Source organism: Nycticebus coucang, chromosome 16 (assembly GCF_027406575.1).
Source record: "Nycticebus coucang isolate mNycCou1 chromosome 16, mNycCou1.pri, whole genome shotgun sequence".
Lineage (NCBI taxonomy): Eukaryota > Metazoa > Chordata > Mammalia > Primates > Lorisidae > Nycticebus > Nycticebus coucang.
Genome location: NC_069795.1, coordinates 47,287,745 through 47,308,657, shown reverse-complemented (window position 1 = coordinate 47,308,657; position 20,913 = coordinate 47,287,745). Strand labels below are relative to the sequence as shown.

The 20,913-nt window shown below is 39.4% G+C and overlaps 2 pseudogenes; both read right to left on the bottom strand.

Moving 5' to 3' along the window:
* Positions 1-13,998, bottom strand: part of LOC128567422 (peroxisomal membrane protein PEX13-like) — a 31,524-nt pseudogene extending 17,526 nt beyond the window's left edge.
* Positions 13,999-16,981: 2,983 nt separating this feature from the next.
* LOC128568089 (transcription factor RFX4-like) lies at positions 16,982-18,783 on the bottom strand (annotated as a pseudogene).
* Between the last annotated feature and the right edge of the window lie 2,130 nt (positions 18,784-20,913).

Sequence of the window (20,913 nt, the reverse complement as noted above, 5' to 3'; positions counted from 1 at the left end):
ACATAATTTCTACTGTATCTACTTACACTGGTTGAATTTACCAAGTCTTGCATCTGTCATCTGGGTGTTGTTGGGATGGGTAGGGAAAGTTTTTTGTACTTTTTTTTTGAGACAAGGTCTTACTCTGTTGCCCCAGCTAGAGGACAGTGGTATCATAGCTAACTGTAGCCTCAAACTCCTAGGTTCAAGAGATCCTGTTTCAGCCTTATGAGTAGCTGGGACTACAGGTGTACATCACAACACTCAGCTTTTTTCTAGTTTATGTAGACACTGGGTGTCACTCTTATTCAAGCTGGTCTTGAACTTCTGACCTCAAGCAATCCTTAATGCCTCAGCCTCTCAGAGTGCTAAGATTATAGATCTGAGCCATCACACCACATGGCTCCGTTTATTTTCTAAGTCTAATATGTCCCCCTGCTCCCCAGGAAGCTTTCACCAATTCTACACTGATAGAACCCTTCTAGTGTTCAAAGAGCATTCTATTTATACTTATTTATAATGCAAAGCAGATTTATTTGCAGGCATAGCAATGAGGTTAGGGAACTAGGTAAAAAGGAGAGCAATTATCAGGCAATTGTAACCCATTAAGACCTTTAGGTAGCTGACTCTGGGACCTACTACAATGGAAGGCTTGCTGTGTTGCCTTCGGAAATTAAGTCTCTTCACCTGCTGGAGGCTCATCAGGGTTTTCCTCCAGGCCTGGATTCTGGAGAAACAGTTCTACTGTCCTCTGATGATAATCCAGAAAATCCGTGCACTCTTTCTGTTTTTCCAGGAATTTTCTCACAAAGTTTACAAGCTGTGGAAATAAGAGCCTGCATTTATAAACATGTCTGCAATGAGAATTAAATTGTACCCCACAGACCGGCAATCCTGGGAGCATGTGAGAAATGCAGAATCTTAGGTTCCACCCCAGAGCTAAATCAGCCTCTGTATTTTAGGAAGGGACTGATTTACATGCCTATTAAAGTTCCAAGAAGCACTGATCTGAGACATTCAAGACCTCCAGGTAAATACAAGTATCCACTTTCAGGGGGTATGTGTGTTAGATCATCTCACTAAAGGTACAGATTATACAAGCCAGGCATGGTGGCTCATATGTCTGTCATCCTGGCATTTTGGGAGGCTGAGGTGGGAGGACTGCTTAAGGAAGGAGTTTGAGACCAGACTGAGCACCATAGGCCCTATTTCTACAAAAAAAATACCAAAGTTAGCTGGCTGATGGTATGTGCCTATAGTCCCAGCCACTCAAAGGCTAAGGTAGGAGTTGCCCTTGAGCTGGGAGTTTGAGGTTGCAGTGAGATATGATGACCTCACTGCCCTCTAGCCTGGGCAACAGAGACCCTAATTCAGAAGAAAAAAAAAAAAAAGACTATACAATAATTTTACTATAATGGTTTTCAATCCTGTTTATCTGAATCACATGGAGACTTTGGGTGGCTGTCCAGACCCCATTTTCAAAGATTGAAATTTAAGTGGTCGGGCATAAGGTTCAGGCATTTGTGCCTGTTCATAGCTCCTCAGTGAGTCCACACATATCTAAGGCTGAGAACTTTTATATGAGGGCATTTTCTTTTCTTTGACTTCCCGAGAAGCTAGCGAGTTGGTGCAAAAGTATTTGCCATTTCAAGGCAGAGTATTCAAGAACAAGGAAGACCTCAGAAGTCTGAAATCACTGTGAACATCTACTTTTGCAGTGACGGTCTAGGCCAGTGGTTCTCAAGGTGTGGCCTTGGTCAGCAGTATTGTCACCTGGGAACTTGTTAGAAATGCAAATTTAAGCCCCAAACAAAACCAATCCAATCAAACTGGGAGTTTGGCCTAGAAGTTTGTTTTACTCTAATCTTGCACTTAATAAAATGTAAGCATTCTGGTCTAGGGGATTTATAAGCCAGCAGCAACAAAATCATTATTTTGTTTAATTGTTCAGAGTACATCACTCTGGAAGACTTTCTCAACATGTACTGAATTGCATTCTTCCTTACCAGGATGCCTATCTCTCTACTCCACCTCTAGAAATTAATTTCTAGATTCCTTGCAGGGAAATAAGGACATATTAGATGATCCACTGCCTTGGGCCCATTTCCCAGAAGTGAGTGAAAAGATGATACAGTCAGAACCAGTAACTACTCACATCAGGTTCTTCATTCTCGGAAGCACAGAGCTTTAGGTCTTCTAGGACTTCAGTTAAGGAGATTTCCAATTGCAGAGCAAACTTTAGGATTTGCAGGTCACTTCCCCAGTCAGCTACCTGAGGCCTCTGTTGGAGAAAACAGCAGAGTCACTTTCCTCCTCAGGCACAGTCACTACCTTGGACAGTTTTGTTATGCTATTTCCGGTATGGGATTATAACTAGGTTTGCATAACTCAGTGATTTTCAAATTTTGCGATGCAAGGGAATCAGCTAAGACTCTTGAATGCTGGCTCTCAATCAGACCCTGACTAGATAGGTATGGAGTGCGCTATAGGCATCAGAAGCTTTAAGAAATCCCCAGGTGATTTTAATGTGCTATAAAGCAAGGGTACTACTAGCGGTGGCTCAGGTATATATGATTATTCCATTAGCTTTGAAATTCTGTGATGTTGGTTCACATCTATTATAAAGCAAACATTTCCTTATCAAGTTAGAAAGCAAACAGAACAAAACCGCTTTAGATAAGTAGGGATGTTCCTGGATGTAATATTCTCAACTAAGGTTCAGGTTGTTTCATTACAGTATCTGTTGCAGTAAAAAAAAAAAAAAAAAAAAAAAAAAAATTTAACTACATTGAAAAGACTACCATATGAAGTACTTGAATGTGTACCTGAATTAATGATCTGAAATAGGATCCTAACAGCTCTGGGAGATGGCTGTAAAGTAGTGTTTTTCAAGCTGTGCAGACCATTAGGATTATCTGGAGATCTTGTGGAGACATAGCTCTTTGGGATCCACCCACAGAGAAACCAGGGTAGAATCTATGAGTTTTTTTGTTTGTTTTCTTTTTTTTGAGACAGAGCCTCAAGCTGTCGCCCTGGGTAGAGTCCTGTGGCATCATAGCTCACAGCAACCTCCAACTCCTGGGCTCAAGTGATTCTCCTGCCTCAGCCTCCCAAGTAGCTGGGACTACAGGTGCCCACCAGAACGCCTGGCTATTTTTTGGTTGCAGCCATCATTGTTGTTTAGGGGGCCCGGGCTGGATTTGAACTCGCCAGCTCAGGTGTATGTGGCTGGGCCTTAGCCACTTGAGCCACAGGCACCACGCCTATGAGTTTACTGTTCTAATGGCTTTCCAGGTGATGCTGGGACTCCTGGTCCAGAGACCACACTTTGTGTAACTCATTGAGAAAAGCCAAGCCAGCAATTAGTGGCTAAGATTTCCCCCAAATGACATCGACACATGCTTGCTCTCAAAGTTAGCGCTAAGAAGCCCATGTAGGAATGTGAGACACCTAACAAGTTAGGTAGCAACTTGTTTAAATTCTTTAGACCTGGCAAAGGCCCTGTAGGGGCCATGAGAAAGTTTCCCATTCACCTTAATCTCGGGGAGGCAGATAGCACCCTCACGTTTTCTCAGATGTCTCAGGAGCTGCTTTGCCTGCTCTCTTTTCTCGTTAGCCCGTTCTTCGAAGAAAAAGGCAAAAGGAGGAGGTCCCGTCTCTTCATTGTAACAACAGCTCTGGTCAAAGGTAAGAATAGGAGACTGAGGCTGAGAGGAGCTAATTTTTAAGGCTAGAATCTCACATAAACTCACTTTGTTGTGTTAGTGGCTGTCAAGAGGCCTTCTTTGGTTGGTCTTGGGCACTCTGTCTTGTCCTTTGACTTCCAGAAGGCCCCAGAAAGCCCTAGTTGTCTGCCTGAACCCAGGCTTCCTCAAAAAGTAGCCAAATTCCAAAATGTTGGGGCCTAATCTTTAAGGGTCAGATTCATGACACCTACATGCTAGTATTTACACCCATTAACTGTATATGCACATAACAGAAGCCCAGCATAAATTGACATTTTAAAGTCATTATTTCAACCCATCCTAAAACAATCTATACTAATTATAAGACATATGGGTGTAAAATTGTTCATTCAGTTTGACATCAGTGTTTGATGCCCATACAGTTTTGGGAACACACTGGGAAGAACTCTCCTATGATAGCCCACAGTTTGCAATCAGTTTTAAATCATTGGGCCATAAAACAGTAAAATCTCAGCCACTGATTCATAACCTCTAATATATATATATGTCAAATATGGCCATAATCACCATTACTAAGGAGATAAAAGTCATGTCATCACCCTGATCAAAACCAAAACTTCCCCCACAGTTGCTCAAGAACCTATACCAACCACAAATAAATTATACTAACCATGGATAAATAAATGTCACTGACATACATCTGGTAAGATGCTGCTTGATTAATGGCAAGTCTACATGCCTCAGGGAAGGGGCCCTTAGTCTGGTAGTCCATCTCATCTCTGGGGAAACCCAGCCATAAAAAGTGCTACTTGCTAAGGTAAGGGACTTCTTAAATACTAACAAGCATATGTCACAGCCCACTTCTTACAACAAGATGAAATCCCATCCAGCTGAGATTATCAGTACCAGGAGCTAACCAATTGTGCTACTGGAGCTCTCCATCCAACTGAGATTAATAGTTACTAATCTACCAATGATGAGGACATTATTTCTAGATGAAAGAGCCAATCAGACCCGAGAAAAAGATGGGGGAAAAAGAGGGTTATCCCTCCTAACTATCCCGGTCTACATTTGCTGTCCCCTCTCATCTCTCTGTGATTTCAGAAGGCTGACATTTCCTGAGTAGGGAAGCACTAACAGAATGGATGCATTACCTTTAATTTGTTTTTATTTTTTCAAAAACTACTAATATTATATTACTGCAGGCTAGGTCCCATGGTGAATCAAAGAAGACTGGCTAAAGTACGTTCTTTGCTGCTAAGATGCCCTATAACCCTCTCCTTTTTTCATAAGGGCTCAACACACATAATTGATCTCAAAGTAGGAGATGATGGGAGTGCTGCAGTGTCAGAATCATATTAGCTGAGGAGATTAGAACAAAACTTCATTGATAAATTGGCATTTTATTTATTTTTATTTGTTTGAGATAATCACATTCTGTTGCGTCAGGCTAGAGTGCCTTGGCATCATAGCTTACAGCAACCTCAAACTCTTGGGCTGGAGAGATCCTCTTGCCTCAGCCCCCCAAGTAGCCGCAAGCAACCCCCAATGTCTGGCTAGTTTTTCTATTTTTAGTAGAGATGGGGTTTCATTCTAGCTCAGGCTGGTCTCAAACTCCTAAATTCAAGTAATCCACCCAACTCAGCCTCCCAGAGTGCTAGGATTACAGGTGTGAGGCAACATGCCCAGCTAAATTGGCATTTTACATTGGCTTGGAAGGCAAGCAAGAATGAAGAGAAATGGAAATGGAGGTCATTACACCTGGAGAACAGGCACACACAGGTTGTAGATAAAAGAGGCAACAGTGCTTTTTCCAAACTATGGTAAGACTTCTGCAGTTGGAAACCTTTTGGATTATCCCTCAAGTTATCTCCCAGGGGTCCCACCTGCCTCAACATAAATTTTCTTCTTTTACCTCCTTTAAGAGAAGAGACTGTTTTACTTATTTCTATAGCCCATCATACGGTGTTTTGTAAATACTCTGTGGTGAAACAATGTTGAGTAAACAAAAAATATATTTTACATGTAAGTAAAGTGTAAGATTTTTCATGAGTCTGGTGGATTTCAAGTTTGATCTTATGCCACGTTGAGTTGAACTAAAGTAAAAGTGACAGGTCTCTAAAAGTCTATCTCTTGAAGCAGTGAGGAGTGAGGCAGCCTCTTGAGGGAGAACTCATATAAAAGAAGGAGGCAGGCATTTTAAGGTTAATCACAAAGATAAAGTTATCATAGAGTAGGATGATTATAAAATAGCTTGATTTTGTCTCCTGACCCAATACTGCCCTTGCCCCCAATGGAATTCACACTTTAGTCTCAGCAAGAGAGACATGTGTTAAGTCAGTTTTTCTCACACTGTAATTTACATGCGAATCACCTGGGGCTTTTGTTAAAACCTGGCCCCCTGAGATTTTGCAATTCTAACAATGCTGCCAAAGGAAGTCCTTGAACTGCCTAAATGCTATTGGTACTGGTTCCTAGCCCACACTTACAGTAGCAAGGCTTTAAGTAAATTCCTAAAAAGTGATTTCAGTAAAAATTCTGCAAGACACAACGGCACCACTAGGGAAGCCGGAAGAGAAGAGGACAGTCTCTGTTGCTTCCCCACAGACCACTGACCTGCCTTGGCATGTCGGAGCTGAAGCATGGAGAGGCGGCAGTGCCCTGGATTCTGTGGTATCCCACCTATGAAGGGTAAAACAGGTGAAGAGGGAAGAAAATGGGAACTGATCAGATAGTTCACGGCTTTTGCTCATATTACATGTAAAACCTTACTCAAACGCCCCCTGAAATACGCGGGAACTTTTCTGGAGATTAGGATCCTTTGTAAGCAGGGGAACAAGTGACAGTGACATCTGGATTATTACTGTAAGGTGACCCAGTCAACAAGTAAATCCAGAAGATACAGATTTTACTTTCTGGGAGTTATTATAAGAGTTTGGATATTTTTGGATTGTTTATAAAGTCCTTCCATGAAAATATTCCAGGGTTCTACCACTCCAGTTAGGCCAAAATATAGACCTGAATACATGTAAAGACGATATTCCTGTTCTTATGGTTAGATTTAATTTTTTTTTTTTTTTTTTTTTGTAGAGACAGAGTCTCACTTTATGGCCCTCAGTAGAGTGCCATGGCCTCACACAGCTCACAGCAACCTCCAACTCCTGGGCTTAAGCGATTCTCTTGCCTCAGCCTCCCGAGCAGCTGGGACTACAGGCGCCCGCCACAACGCCCGGCTATTTTTTGGTTGCAGTTTGGCCGGGGCCGGGTTTGAACCCGCCACCCTCGGTATATGGGGCCGGCGCCTTACTGACTGAGCCACAGGCGCCACCCGGTTAGATATATTTTTAAAAGTATTGCAATTTAGCCACTTAAAAACAACTCACCAATTTATAAAAAAAAGAAAAAAATCATCAGTATCAGTATAACAGTTATGCTAGCAGATTTACAGGTGATTTTTTTCCTTTTTCTGTTTTCCATATTTCTCAAACTTTTATAATAATTTTCCTTTCATTTTGAAAAAAGATCCTAATAGACACCTTTCCAGAGAATTAGCACAATGCCTTTCTCTAATTTCTCTAATAGAAGCACCACATATGAACTCATGATATATTTTTTCCTACTTGCAAGTGTAGGAAAAATACTTTCTACAGAAAGTAAAAGTCTATGGTTAACACTTTAATTCCAATATATATTTTTAAATGTAAGTTAACCCATAATATGTACTACTATTATTTTATTTTGGTAAATTGCTGAATTAACCTTTGAATAATGGGATATGATCAGACTGGTTATCTAACATCCATGTACCTTTTGCCTTGAAATGTGTTAGAAATACAAAGACACTTTTTTTTAAGAATACAACTTCTCTTACAATTTTTAATTTAATCTAAACTTTACGCTTTTACAGTGTTACTTCATTTTATCATCTCTCTAATGATCAAGAAGCTGAAGATTCTCTTCTGGACTTAATTCTAAACAAGAAATTCTTGTCTTTTTTCTTTTCTTTCTTTCTTTTTTTTTTGTAGAGACAGAGTCTCACTCTATTGCCCTCAGAGTGCCGTGGCATCACACAGCTCACAGCAACCTCCAACTCCTGGGCCTAGGCAATTCTCCTGCCTTAGCCTCCCAGGTAGCTGGGACTACAGGTGCCCCCCACAATCCCCGGCTATTTTTCTGTTGCAGTTTGACTGGGGCCGGGTTTGAATCTGCCACCCTCAGTACATGGGGTCGGCATCCTACCCACTGAGCCAGGGGTGCTGCCCAGAAATTCTGGTCTTTATACAGAAAATATCTTTAGTAAAGCACTCAGCATTCTTTTTATCATGTTTTTTGTGCATGTTTCCCCTATAAGTTTTTAAACTTCATAAGGAAGGAGCCTACCTCTTAGTAATCTTTGTGTCTCCCAGACACATATTTCATTTAGGGGATTGCCCATGGGAGCTATTCAATAAACTATATTGATCTAAACAATTTGAAAGTAAAAATGACCTTAAAATTTAAAGTTCTTGGTCATCAAGAAAGAACAACCAGGCAAAACCAGGTGAATATTTTGACTTTGAAAGCAGATTTCAAAATTTCTAAAAATTAAGGGAGAAGGCAAGGATTCCGAATGAAATGTCATTTAAAGGGAAGACAGAGTTGCACACAGCACACAAGTCTTTAATAAATGCATATGAGTAAAAGAACGTGGGTATAACTTGTTAAGATAGCACAAAGGAATGAAAGACTTAAAAGCTTGACATGGCACAGGTGGTTACGATGAGAGAGAGCCACATCTACAGAAATCCACGTGCCCGTACACATGTCTAGACTCTCCACAAGCAGCCTCTACTTTCCGTTGACCAGCCTCTACCTCCAGTCTTAGTAGGGTTATGATTTCCTCTAGATTCAAAGCGATTTTGGAACTCTTTTTCTGGAATAGCCATCAGAGCTATCGTTGAGGTCTGACAATTAAGTTTGCAGAGCTCATCCTAGAAAAAGTGCTTTGAAGTGTTGACGAGGCGTTGGCCTCAGTGCATAGCTTCCCAAGGGGAGTACTTTGAAAGTAACTGTAGCAGCACCTACTCAGCAATACAAAAGGTATGTAGCACTTTTCTAGGATGAGTTCTGAACTTAATTGTCTGACCTCATAAGTAAATGGTTAAACACTGAAACAGCAAACACAAGAAGATGGGAGATTAACACGAGGAGAATGAAAATGTTAAAGAATATCATAAAACATAAAAACTTTCATGTATGCTGGGTTTTTTTAATATTTATGCCTTTGTAAAGGTAAAACCGATAAAAAGAGTTTTGGGGGAAAGAAGTACATGATGGAATTAGGAGAAGGAGAAATTTTTGACCAAAAGAGAACAAGGTAGCCGAGAGAGACATACAATAAAGAAAGTAGAGCAACTAAAGTTGCTTATCAATGAGAAACATGTGTAAATATAACACAACTCAAATGTTAGTAAAAAAAAAAACACACAAAACACACACACACAAATTGAGCAGTAGGGAAGTCCAAATAGAGTCATAACAAATAAAAGCATGCCCCGAAAATTCTGATTAGGATACATGTCTAGATCTAAGTGAGAGCTTTCTTCTTTCACTGAAATAATCACTTCTAGAAGTGGCTTAGGAAGCACTGCTGGTAATGTTTAATGAATATTGGAGAAAAATGCCAAAATATAATTAAATACTTTTATGGTGTCTTGGTGGTAAGATGTACAAATTTGCTCTGGATAATAATATAGTTAGGCGAATTGGCATCTGAAAATCAAAGAAGGCTATTTATTGGATTCAGAATAATTTAGCAAATGTTTTTGGTGACAAGAACTTAACATTGTACTCAGTCACATCTTTTTCATTTTTTAATCAACAATTTGGATGAATAGAGTTTAACCACTTAAATGTAGAAATGTCACAAATCTAGAAGGACTAATTAGCATGTTAAATGACAAACTAGTGTCAACAGAACTCAAAAAGTTAAATCAAGGCTAAAGCTAATATGATTAAATAGAATTAAAAGTAAATACAAGATCTTGTATTTCAGTTTAGTAAATCAATAGCCTATCAACAGAAAGAGGAAAATCTTATTAAACAGATTTTTCACATGAAAAAGACTTAGATTTTTAATTGGTTGAATGTTCAATATAACTAGAAAGTTTTAGAAAGACATATGCAATTCACTTTTTTGTCTCTCTCTCTCAGGCAAAAACTTGTTTTATTGAAGGATTGATCTATATAGTTGCCAAGGCCACTATGTACAGACAAGAGATGGGAGTTTTGTTTCTTGGTTTCTGTCTTGATGATCTTGTTCTTAGACTGGAGTTGCTCCTTACATTTCTTTGCTCCCTTGATGTTAGACCTGTGGGCCTCAGCCTGGTCAAACAAGAGCTTTCTGTAGCCCTTATCAGCCTTCAGTTAGTGGACGTATAACACGAGATCCAGGATTCTTGTGGGACATGTCCACTTTTGAATATGCTCCCCCATCTACTAGTATGGGCTGTGGAATGTGGGGTTAATCTACATGTGGTATATTCTGAAGAGCCAGAGCAGAAATTCTCATCTTCCTCATCCAGGTTCCTTTTGTGGGTAGTTAAGTATTTACAGTCCCCCTTTGCTTACCTAGGCCCTTATGCCTGTTTTTGTTTTACTGACATCAAGCCAGGGAATGAAGTCACAAGTTTGCATGGGTGTTCATTACATCTTTGATTACCTTCTGGATCTGCTAATCTGCCTTGGTGTGATGGATTTCATCCAGGTCTAACCAGACCTCCTTTTTGCCACAGCAGAGGATGATGGAGGTGAGCCCCTTCTGAAGCCTCATGGCTGAAGTTCAGTTTTGAAGAAGAAATATTCATGACCAAATCCCAGGAGATTCTAGTCCTATGGTATCCTTATAGTGACTCATGCATAAAAATCCTTTCCAACATAATCCTGCAAGGTAGGTGTTATTATTCATAAAAACAAAACCAAAGAGAGGCCAAGTCACTTGCCTACAATCACACAACTAATTAGTGGCAGAGGCAGAATTTGAAGTCATCTGGGTTTGATTAAAAAAAAATTCAGGTTCTTTCTAATGTGCCATTCATCACACTGTATTCAAATAAATGCTTTCTTTTTCTGATTTCTTTATTTATTTATTTATTTATTTATTTATTTATTTATTTATTTTATTGTTGGGGATTCATTGAGGGTACAATAAGCCAGTTACACTGATTGCAATTGTTAGGTAAAGTCCCTCTTGCAATCATGTCTTGCCCCCATAAAGTGTGACACACACTAAGGCCCCACCCTCCTCCCTCCATCCCTCTTTCTCCTTCCCCCCCCATAACCTTAATTGTCATTAATTGTCCTCATATCAAGATTGAGTACATAGGATTCACGCTTCTCCATTTTTGTGATACTTTACTAAGAATAATGTCTTCCACGTCCATCCAGGTTAATACGAAAGATGTAAAGTCTCCATTTTTTTTAATGGCTGAATAGTATTCCATGGTATACATATACCACAGCTTGTTAATCCATTCCTGGGTTGGTGGGCATTTAGGCTGTTTCCACATTTTGGCAACGGTAAATTGAGCTGCAATAAACAGTCTAGTACAAGTGTCCTTATGATAAAAGGATTTTTTTCCTTCTGGGTAGATGCCCAGTAATGGGATTGCAGGATCGAATGGGAGGTCTAGGTTGAGTGCTTTGAGGTTTCTCCATACTTCCTTCCAGAAAGGTTGTACTAGTTTGCAGTCCCACCAGCAGTGTAAAAGTGTTCCCTTCTCTCCACATCCACGCCAGCATCTGCAGTTTTGAGATTTTGTGATGTGGGCCATTCTCACTGGGGTTAGATGATATCTCAGGGTTGTTTTGATTTGCATTTCTCTAATATATAGAGATGATGAACATTTTTTCATGTGTTTGTTAGCCATTCGTCTGTCGTCTTTAGAGAAAGTTCTATTCATGTCTCTTGCCCATTGATATAAGGGATTGTTGGCTTTTTTCATGTGGATTAATTTGAGTTCTCTATAGATCCTGGTTATCAAGCTTTTGTCTGATTGAAAATATGCAAATATCTATTCCCATTGTGTAGGTTGTCTCTTTGCTTTGGTTATTGTGTCCTTAGCTGTACAGAAGCTTTTCAGTTTAATGAAGTCCCATTTGTTTATTTTTGTTGTTGTTGCAATTGCCATGGCAGTCTTCTTCATGAAGTCTTCCCCCAGGCCAATATCTTCCAGTGTTTTTCCTATGCTTTCTTGGAGGATTTTTATTGTTTCATGCCTTAAGTTTAAGTCCTTTATCCATCTTGAATCAATTTTTGTGAGTGGGGAAAGGTGTGGGTCCAGTTTCAGTCTTTTACATGTAGACATCCAGTTCTCCCAACACCATTTATTGAATAGGGAGTCTTTCCCCCAAGGTAAGTTCTTGTTTGGTTTATCAAAGATTAGGTGGTTGTAAGATGTTAGTTTCATTTCTTGGTGTTCAATTCGATTCCAAGTGTCTATGTCTCTGTTTTTGTGCCAGTACCATGCTGTCTTGAGCACTATGGCTTTGTAGTACAGACTAAAATCTGGTATGCTGATGCCCCCAGCTTTATTTTTGTTACTAAGAACTGCCTTAGCTATACGGGGTTTTTTTCCGGTTCCATACAAAACGCAGAATCATTTTTTCCAAATCTTGAAAGTACGATGTAGGTACTTTGATAGGAATGGCATTGAATAGGTAGATTGCTTTGGGAAGTATAGACATTTTAACAATGTTGATTCTTCCCATCCATGAGCATGGTATGTTCTTCCATTTGTTAATATCCTCTGCTATTTCCTTTCTGAGGAGTTCATAGTTTTCTTTATAGAGGTCCTTCACCTCCTTCGTTAGGTATATTCCTAGGTATTTCATTTTCTTTGAAACTATGGTGAAGGGAGTTGTGTCCTTAATTAGCTTCTCATCTTGACTGTTATTGGTGTATACAAAGGCTACTGACTTGTGGACATTGATTTTATATCCTGAAACATTACTGTATTTTTTGATGACTTCTAGGAGTCTTGTGGTTGAGTCTTTGGGGTTCTCTAAGTATAAGATCATGTCGTCAGCAAAGAGGGAGAGTTTGACCTCCTCTGCTCCCATTTGGATTCCCTTTATTTCCTTGTCTTGCCTAATTGTATTGGCTAGAACTTCCAGCACTATGTTGAATAGTAAAGGTGACAGAGGACAACCTTGTCTGGTTCCAGTTCTAAGAGGAAAAGCTTTCAGTTTTACTCCATTCAGTAAAATATTGGCTGTGGGTTTGTCATAGATAGCTTCAATCAGTTTTAGAAATGTGCCACCTATGCCTATACTCTTCAGTGTTCTAATTAGAAAAGGATGCTGGATTTTATCAAATGCTTTTTCTGCATCTATTGAGAGGATCATATGATCTTTATTTTTGCCTCTGTTAATATGGTGGATAACGTTTATGGACTTGCGTATGTTAAACCAGCCTTGCATCCCTTCGTTTTCTGATTTCTTACTGCAAGAAGATGAAAAGCCCTTCAAAGAAAAAAATATTCAAAAACACCTTCAGCTATACTTGTGGACTCTTCTATGTTGAAAAAATAAAGATACAGTAAACAAAATATAGAATGATAAATTTTAAATATGTACAATATTAGATATTTAAGTTTTTTTCTTTAGTTTTCGAGATATACCTATTTTTTTCTAAATTGTTCCTCATAGGCTGGAACTTTATTACATGTAAATCAAGTAAGAATGTGTATTCTATATTTTCCAATAAGAAAATGAATCAGTTTTGTGACCGAATAAAAGATCACTGTATATAAAGTAAATGCATTCTAAGGACGATATAAAGCATTAACTTTCAATAGGCTCAAAGAAATAGCAATAAACAGGTATAGTCATTTCATATGATGATGGATATATATGTATATATATGCAAATATATTTCATAGAAAATTAGATGAACAGGGAAATAGAAATACATCATATATTTCAGACTGCGCACTTCCTCTGGAGACGTAATCACAAGTGCCAAAAACCTATATCTAAAGTTACTTATAATAGCCACTTTTATAGCTTCAGTTGAAAAATGTTGATTTGTGGACCATAAAAATTCATGTTTTAATAAAAATTCAAATAATACTTTGGAATATTTATCTTTCCTACCAGAAAACAACTGGCTATCTCCCAAGAGAGAGGAAATTGTGATCTCTCGACAGAGACTTTAGTGTCTGTATTATGTGAATTTAGAGTGGTAATCATTTCTTAATGTGAGAACAGAGTATCTCATAAATGTTGCTACATCTGTTTCAAACACACACACACACACACACACACCCTCCACTACTGCCACCAGCACCACCATGGCAACAAGACACTTTTACAGTGATCTGTAGTCTGTACAATACATTTCTTAGTCAGCAGCCCTGAACTGCAGGAGCTTCCAGACTGCTGCGGGAAAAAGGCTCAGTATTCAGTGTGAAAGCCCCACTGTCTGCTTCTTAGAGAAATATGTGCTTGGTTTTGGTTTCAGCTTAATATGATCCAGGGGCTGGAAACAGAACTTCTGAACTAACAGCCAATGCCAACACATTCTTCAGTTGGGCAAAGGTCATGCAGGGATTGGGTCAGGTGTTGGGAGAAGGGTGATGAAGGTGGGTTTCTGTAATCTGTGAAGTTCATTGGCAAAGGCTAAAATCCTGGCTGGAAGGTACAGAAATATGATCTAAATAAACCTAGTGGGGAAGAGAAGTATTTTAAAAACCTTCTGCAGGTTTTTGATTTCTCCTATCCCCCCTTTGCTCTAAGAAATATAGATTAATGGATGAAATAATGTAATTATTTTTTCATTTTACTATGCTTTTATTATCTTTATTCTTACAGCCTGGACCTTAATTGTAATTTAAGAAATGAATGAGTGACATTATGAGCTGTGTAGTGCTGTGGTTAAGAATGTAAGCTTTACCAGAGACAGCCTAGGTTTGAATCCCATCTTTGCCACTTTATTTTCTTAAAAACACTTTTCTAGGGATAGGAAATATAGCAGTAAATAAAATAGACAAAAATCTCTACCTTCACAAACCATGATTACTAGTTTAGGACGTTAATTAACCTGTAACTCAGCTTCCACATGAGGGTACTTCTTGGGTCCACTTTGTTAACTGAGTTGATACACAAATAATACTTAGACCCACACAGAAAGCATTTAATAAATGTTAGCTATTGTACATTAAGACCTCTTTTCTCCTTTTGGTTGCTATTATCTTGTTTTATTGTGCAGTGCAACACATACCAGAATAACCAGAAACTCCTGCACACAAGTCCTTTTCTCACACCTTTCCTCCTCTGCAGCTTGCATTTCCCTCTTTAATAGGATCTATTGATGACAAGAAGGTCTCAATTTTAATGTAGGCCAATTTCTCAATTTTATATTAATTTTTAAAATTTTTTAGTGTGTGTTCTGCTTATGAAATCCTTCATTACCCCAATATCATGAAAACGTTCTTCTATATTTGCTTCCCAAAATTTATTTTTCATTCTTAGAGTTGCATATAGTCAGTCCATCTGGAATTGATTCTTGTGTATGCTGAGAGGTGGAAGATTGTTTCTTATTTTTCACACAGGAATGTATACTTGACTGTGGTAGGCAGAATCATGGCCTCTCCAAGATGTCCATGTCCTGATCACCAGAGCCTATCCTGCCATGGCAAAAAGGATTTTGCAGATGTGACCTTAAGATAGGGAGATTATCCTGGGATATATTATTGGAACCAATTTAATCAAATGGGACCTTAAAATTGTAGAACCATTCTAGGATGTGGTAGCATGTGATCATGATCAGGGAATAATAGTATGGCTTTGAAGATGGAGGATAGGATAATGAACCAACGTAGAACATGGTGGGCGTGTGAATGACCTCTAGAAATTAGGAATGGCAGAGAACTGAAATCTCTTCTAAAACCTCCAGGGAAGAATACTTTCTACGAACTTTCATTTTTTTCATTTTAATCTATCCTTTCTATTTAAGTGTGAAACCGTTCATATCTTGTGCAACAGTACAGATAAAACTTTTTCCATTTTAGCTGTAGACATGATTATTACACTGAGTGGTGTGATCAAACATTTTATTTACAGAACAATCGCTAAAACATCCAATGTCATATTTCCATTTATTTCTTATCCCATAGGGTAATAGTTCCACAATAATTGCTTGGTGCATTTTATAATACAGAAAGAAAAACTATGTTAATCTCTAACAAACCTTGCAATTTGCTACAAATTGGACAAAAAAATGCCTACCGAAAAATTTTCCAAAAGTACAATACATTTTTATTTCCACACATACACAGTATACTATAGGCTCAAAGGCACAGCTTTGAATTTATTTTTTTCTATCAAAGTGTTGGAAATTATTATAGTCTTATGAAGGAACCATGAAAGTTATTTTCACACTTGGTGCTTGGTAAATTAAAGTTTGGTCCATCCAGTTTCACAAAGTTAACACAGCGGAGCTGAGGCTGATACTTAATGCCATAATCCACATACTCTTAGAACTTAAAAAAAAAAAAAAAACAACAACAACAAAAAACACCCTTTCCTGCCTTTGGCTGACACTAGCCATTGTGCAGACTTAGGACAAATCCTTATATGTAGAAGAACCGGTCCTCTACAAACCTCAGTCAACTTAAGGCAATACAAAACAGGCTTTTCCCTTGCCTCAAGACCATGCTCACATTCCAAGACAATGCAGGTATTGTGACATACATGAATGTAACAGAGAATCTAGAGTTTCTTGACACTTCCATTTAAGCCCTCATGCTCCAGGGAGCAGTGATGATACCACCAGGAAAAAACGGTGTATAGAACATGTTTGAGGGCTGTTCATTGTGCAGTAAGGTGACAGGTGGCCAGGTGATTGCTTTTGGTAAATTACCTGTCCACCCAAGAACACAACCAGAACTGTCTCCAGTATCTATCCTTCAAGACTAAAGAGCTTTTGTCAACAGGAAAATGAGTAGCTTACTGGGAGTGGTTGCCAACACAAAGAAACCGTGGAACAGAGGGAAAAGGCACAGACTGGCCTGCCCAACATAGTGCTCTATACAGTCAAGTCTGTCTTGACTACAGCAACCCAATCCCACTGATTTTCAGTAAGTCCCATTTCTGAACTAAAGTTTACTCATTGCACATTGAAACACATCCTCACATTTCTTAAGAAATCTATGCCTAGGAATAGCCTATGAGTTACAATGTAACATTATACAAAGTCTTCTGTAGGATAATGTAGGGTGCTGGGTTTATTATTAATTATTATTATTAATATTAAATATGGACTCCTATGATAGCAGTCATTTAATCCATCCTGTAGATGCCTCTCCATTGATGTCAGCAAAGCCAGGAAAGTGTTGCATGTGCTCATACTCAGAATTCCTGCATGTGGTCAGGGGTGTGTACATGTCACGAGAGTTTCCATACCTTGCAGAATGCAGAGATGGGCTTGTGTAGCAGGTGTTGGCTGAGGGCACCTCTGGCCATCGGGGAGTGACGGGAGCAGGACGCAGTCTGGGAATGCTGCTCATCAAACAAGTTCCACCCGGGAAGTGGGGCTATTGAAAGGGTACTACTGTGCAGAGCTCCCATGGTAAGGGGCGCAGTGGAGTGGCCCGGAGAGGGACGTCATGAGGGAGGGCCAGTGCTGGTGTGGCATGGCATGTGGATGCTGGTTGCCATAGTTTCCCATTGTTGTAGCTTCCTATGTATCCATGTTCCTCTCTGTGGGGATAAACTGGTATCCTGCGTGTGATAGAGGAAGAAGGCATGTGAGTGTTCCTTGTATAGGGAAGCTATTGGGAATTCTCTGCTGGGGACCCAGCAGCTGTCGTCTCTGTGTAAGTTAGAGACTATGTGTATGACTGCATTGCACCTGTAGCACTGAGGCTGGTGTACTCAGGGGATGGGTTGCTAACAGGGGAGGGGAGAGATAGCACTTCCACAGACGTGGCAGATTCTGCAGGAGAAAATGATGGCACCGGCAAAGCAGTTGGTGGGGTGGCATCTGTCAAGATGATCTCTTCTCAGCTTTCAGGGCTGTCTTCTCCCTTGGCAGCTCACATGGGCTGACTGGCCCGCTCCTGACAGTGCAGAGATTCCAGTAAGTAGAGCACATCATCATCAAACATCAAGTGAATTAAATGAAAAGACCCAAAGCTGGAGGCCCTGTGCAAGGTCAGGTCCCGGATCACCCTGGTGCCAAAACAGGACCACATCAAGAGGAAGTGCTGGGCCACTTTCTTCAGGGGCCCTTGTCTCTTGGCAGCCATCTTCACAACCTAGCAGTCCGCCATGGTGTCCAGCCACTCAGTGTAGGACTGGACGGGAGACTGCTCCTCCGAGATGGTGGGACTCCTGAGACAAGTGGATGGTCCACATTCCTCCCGTCTCCCAGCATCTGGAACATGATGTCTGCAGTGTGGATCACTGTTTGAGATGCCCGGCAAAGATGATTAGTGATGTTTGTCATCTCAGAATTTGGGAAAATCATCTTGATTTTCAAACTTGATGTCTTGCAAGTTTTCTGGGAGGTCGTGGAGAGCCCCTTTTAGCCATTCATACAGCTGCTTGGCAAACTTGCGAATCACCTGAGTTAAGCTGTCAGGTAAAGCCTGCAGTGCGAGGGGCATCAGCGCCCCAGAGAGAGCTATGTAGAGGATGGAGTCGCACACGCAGACAATGTTCACCATCATGGAGGAGCCCAGCACGGGCAGCATGTGGGGTGGCATTCCTAGGCAAAAGCGAAGAAAACTTTGAACCTCATCAAAGCTGGCTCTTGTTACAGTGCCCAGTCTTCTCTGACAGTGGGTTCTGTACATCATAATAAATGTAGAGACCTTCTCCTCAGGCAGACTGCCTGGCAGATTTAGATCTTTGACATTGGGAAACTCTGGCAGCAATGTTCCAAGTTTGGACTGGGGTGAATATGCCAGTGTCTGTTTGCTCACTTCTTTCTTGTCCGTCTTGCTCACTCAGGCAGCTCCTTTCTTGGACTTCATCCCATCATGATACTGGGAGCTCTTTTTCACAGCAGCGCCATAGTAATGGTACTGTGACCATCTTCGGGTCCGAGTCTTCTGGTGGTTAACTGAGGAAACTGCTGCCTTGTGATGGGGGCAGGGAGAGACTCCTGAGTGACAACTGCTGCAGGGACCAGTGCTGGAGCAGAGACTGAGCAATTACCTGAACTGTAATTGCCGCGTTGGGGGAGGCACAGTGCAGGCAAGTGTGAGAGTTAAAATAACTCCAGGAGGCCCCAGTCATAGGAAGGCCTGCAAAATATTAAGAGATTTACCTCCCCAACTCTTTGATTTTAATCTAGTGAGACCTATGTTGTACTTCTGACTTAATTGTAAAATAAAAATTGGGCATTGTTTTAAGCCACCAAGTTTGTGCTTACTTATTACAACAGCTACAGAAAACTAATACATTGATCTATCAGTATTTATTGAAAAAACTATCTTTTTTATTTTTTTATTTATTAATTTATTTTTTTAATTAAATCATAGCTGTGTACATTGATATGATCATGGGGCATCGTTCACTAGCTTCACAGACCATTTGACACACGAAAAGACCATCTTTGACCCATCCTTCTGCAGCTCCACTTTTGTCATAATTGTGTGTCCACCATGTATTGTCTGTTTCTGCATTTTTCAGGCTGTTCCAGTAGTCTTTACATCTATTTTTGTGCCAGTATAACACTCTTTAACTTCCGTAGCTTTATAATAGGACTTAATACTCAGTAGAGCCAATTCTGTGGCATTCTCCTTTAACAGTAAATTTGACTATCCTTGTTCCCAAGTAAATTATATAGTTAGCTTGTCTATTTCAGTAACAACAAAAGTAATTTATTGGGATTTTGATTGGGATGGAATTGACTCCAAGGATCAATTCTGGAAGTTGACATTTTTACTATACTGATAAATTAAGATCTATTTGTAATATATTCTTTCATTTACTTGAGGTCCCTTAATTATGCTTGTAGTTTCCTATGCAGAAGCCATGCACATCTTGTGTTAGATATCCTTAGGTGCTTAACCTTATTAAATTGTATGGTAAATGGTATATTTTACATTTTTTGCTACTGTATGGAATTGATCTGACTTTCAAATGCACTTTTTAATTCTAAAAATTTATCTATGTGTTCTTTTGAAATTTTTACATACACAGCCATATGATCCGTGAATAATGACAGTTTTAATTCTTCTTTTTCTGTCCTTATAACTTTTTATTTTATTTTCTTGCTTTGTTGCACAAGCTAGGACCTCTAATAGAGTGCTGAATAAAAGTGGGTAAAGCAGGTACTTGACTTGTGATTTATATACAAGAAAAACGTTTACTATTTTCTTATGAAGTATGATGGTTGGTGTATGTTTTTCTTAGGACCCATTGTTGATTAGATTTGAAAGTTCTTAATCTATTCCTATTTTGCTAGAAGGTTTTAAAATTATACTTTTTATTTTTATATAACTGTAATTAACATACAGTTTTGATAATTAACACAGAGCGATTCTGGGTATTCTTTACTCACTTATCTACGGTGGCAACACATCTTGCAAAATGATAGTACAGTATCACACTCAGGACCTTGACATTACAATCCAACAATCTTATTCAGATTTCTCCTCTTTTACTTGTACCTATTTGCATGTGTATGTATTTAATTCTAACAACTTCATGTAGTGTGTAGATCCCTGTATTCTCCACCACAATCAGGGTGCAGAACAGCTCCACCATTGCGAGAATCTCTCATGGTTCCCTTTTTATGAACGCACTTTCTTTCCTCCTATCCTCCCCTGGTCATCTCTATTATTCCTAATCCCTAGTAAACACTAGTCTGCTGCCCACTTTTAAAATTTTAATCTCTCTTAAAAAAATACTTCATATAAATCTAATCATATAGTATGTAACCTTTAGGAATTAGCTTTTTTACTCAGTATAATTCCCTGGACATTAAGTTGTTTTATATATAAGTAGTTCATTCCTTTTATTGCTAGGTAGTATTCCATACTAGGGCTGTACCACATGTTGTTTAACCACCCATTGATGGACAGCTGGGTGGTTTTCAGTATTTAGTTATTATGAATAAAGCTGCTGTGAACATACATATTTAAGTTTTTGTGTAAACATAAGTTTTCATTTCTCTGGAATACGCATCCATGAGTGAAATTGCTAGGTCATATGGGAGTTTTATGCTTAGTTTTGTAAAAACTACCAAACAATTTTT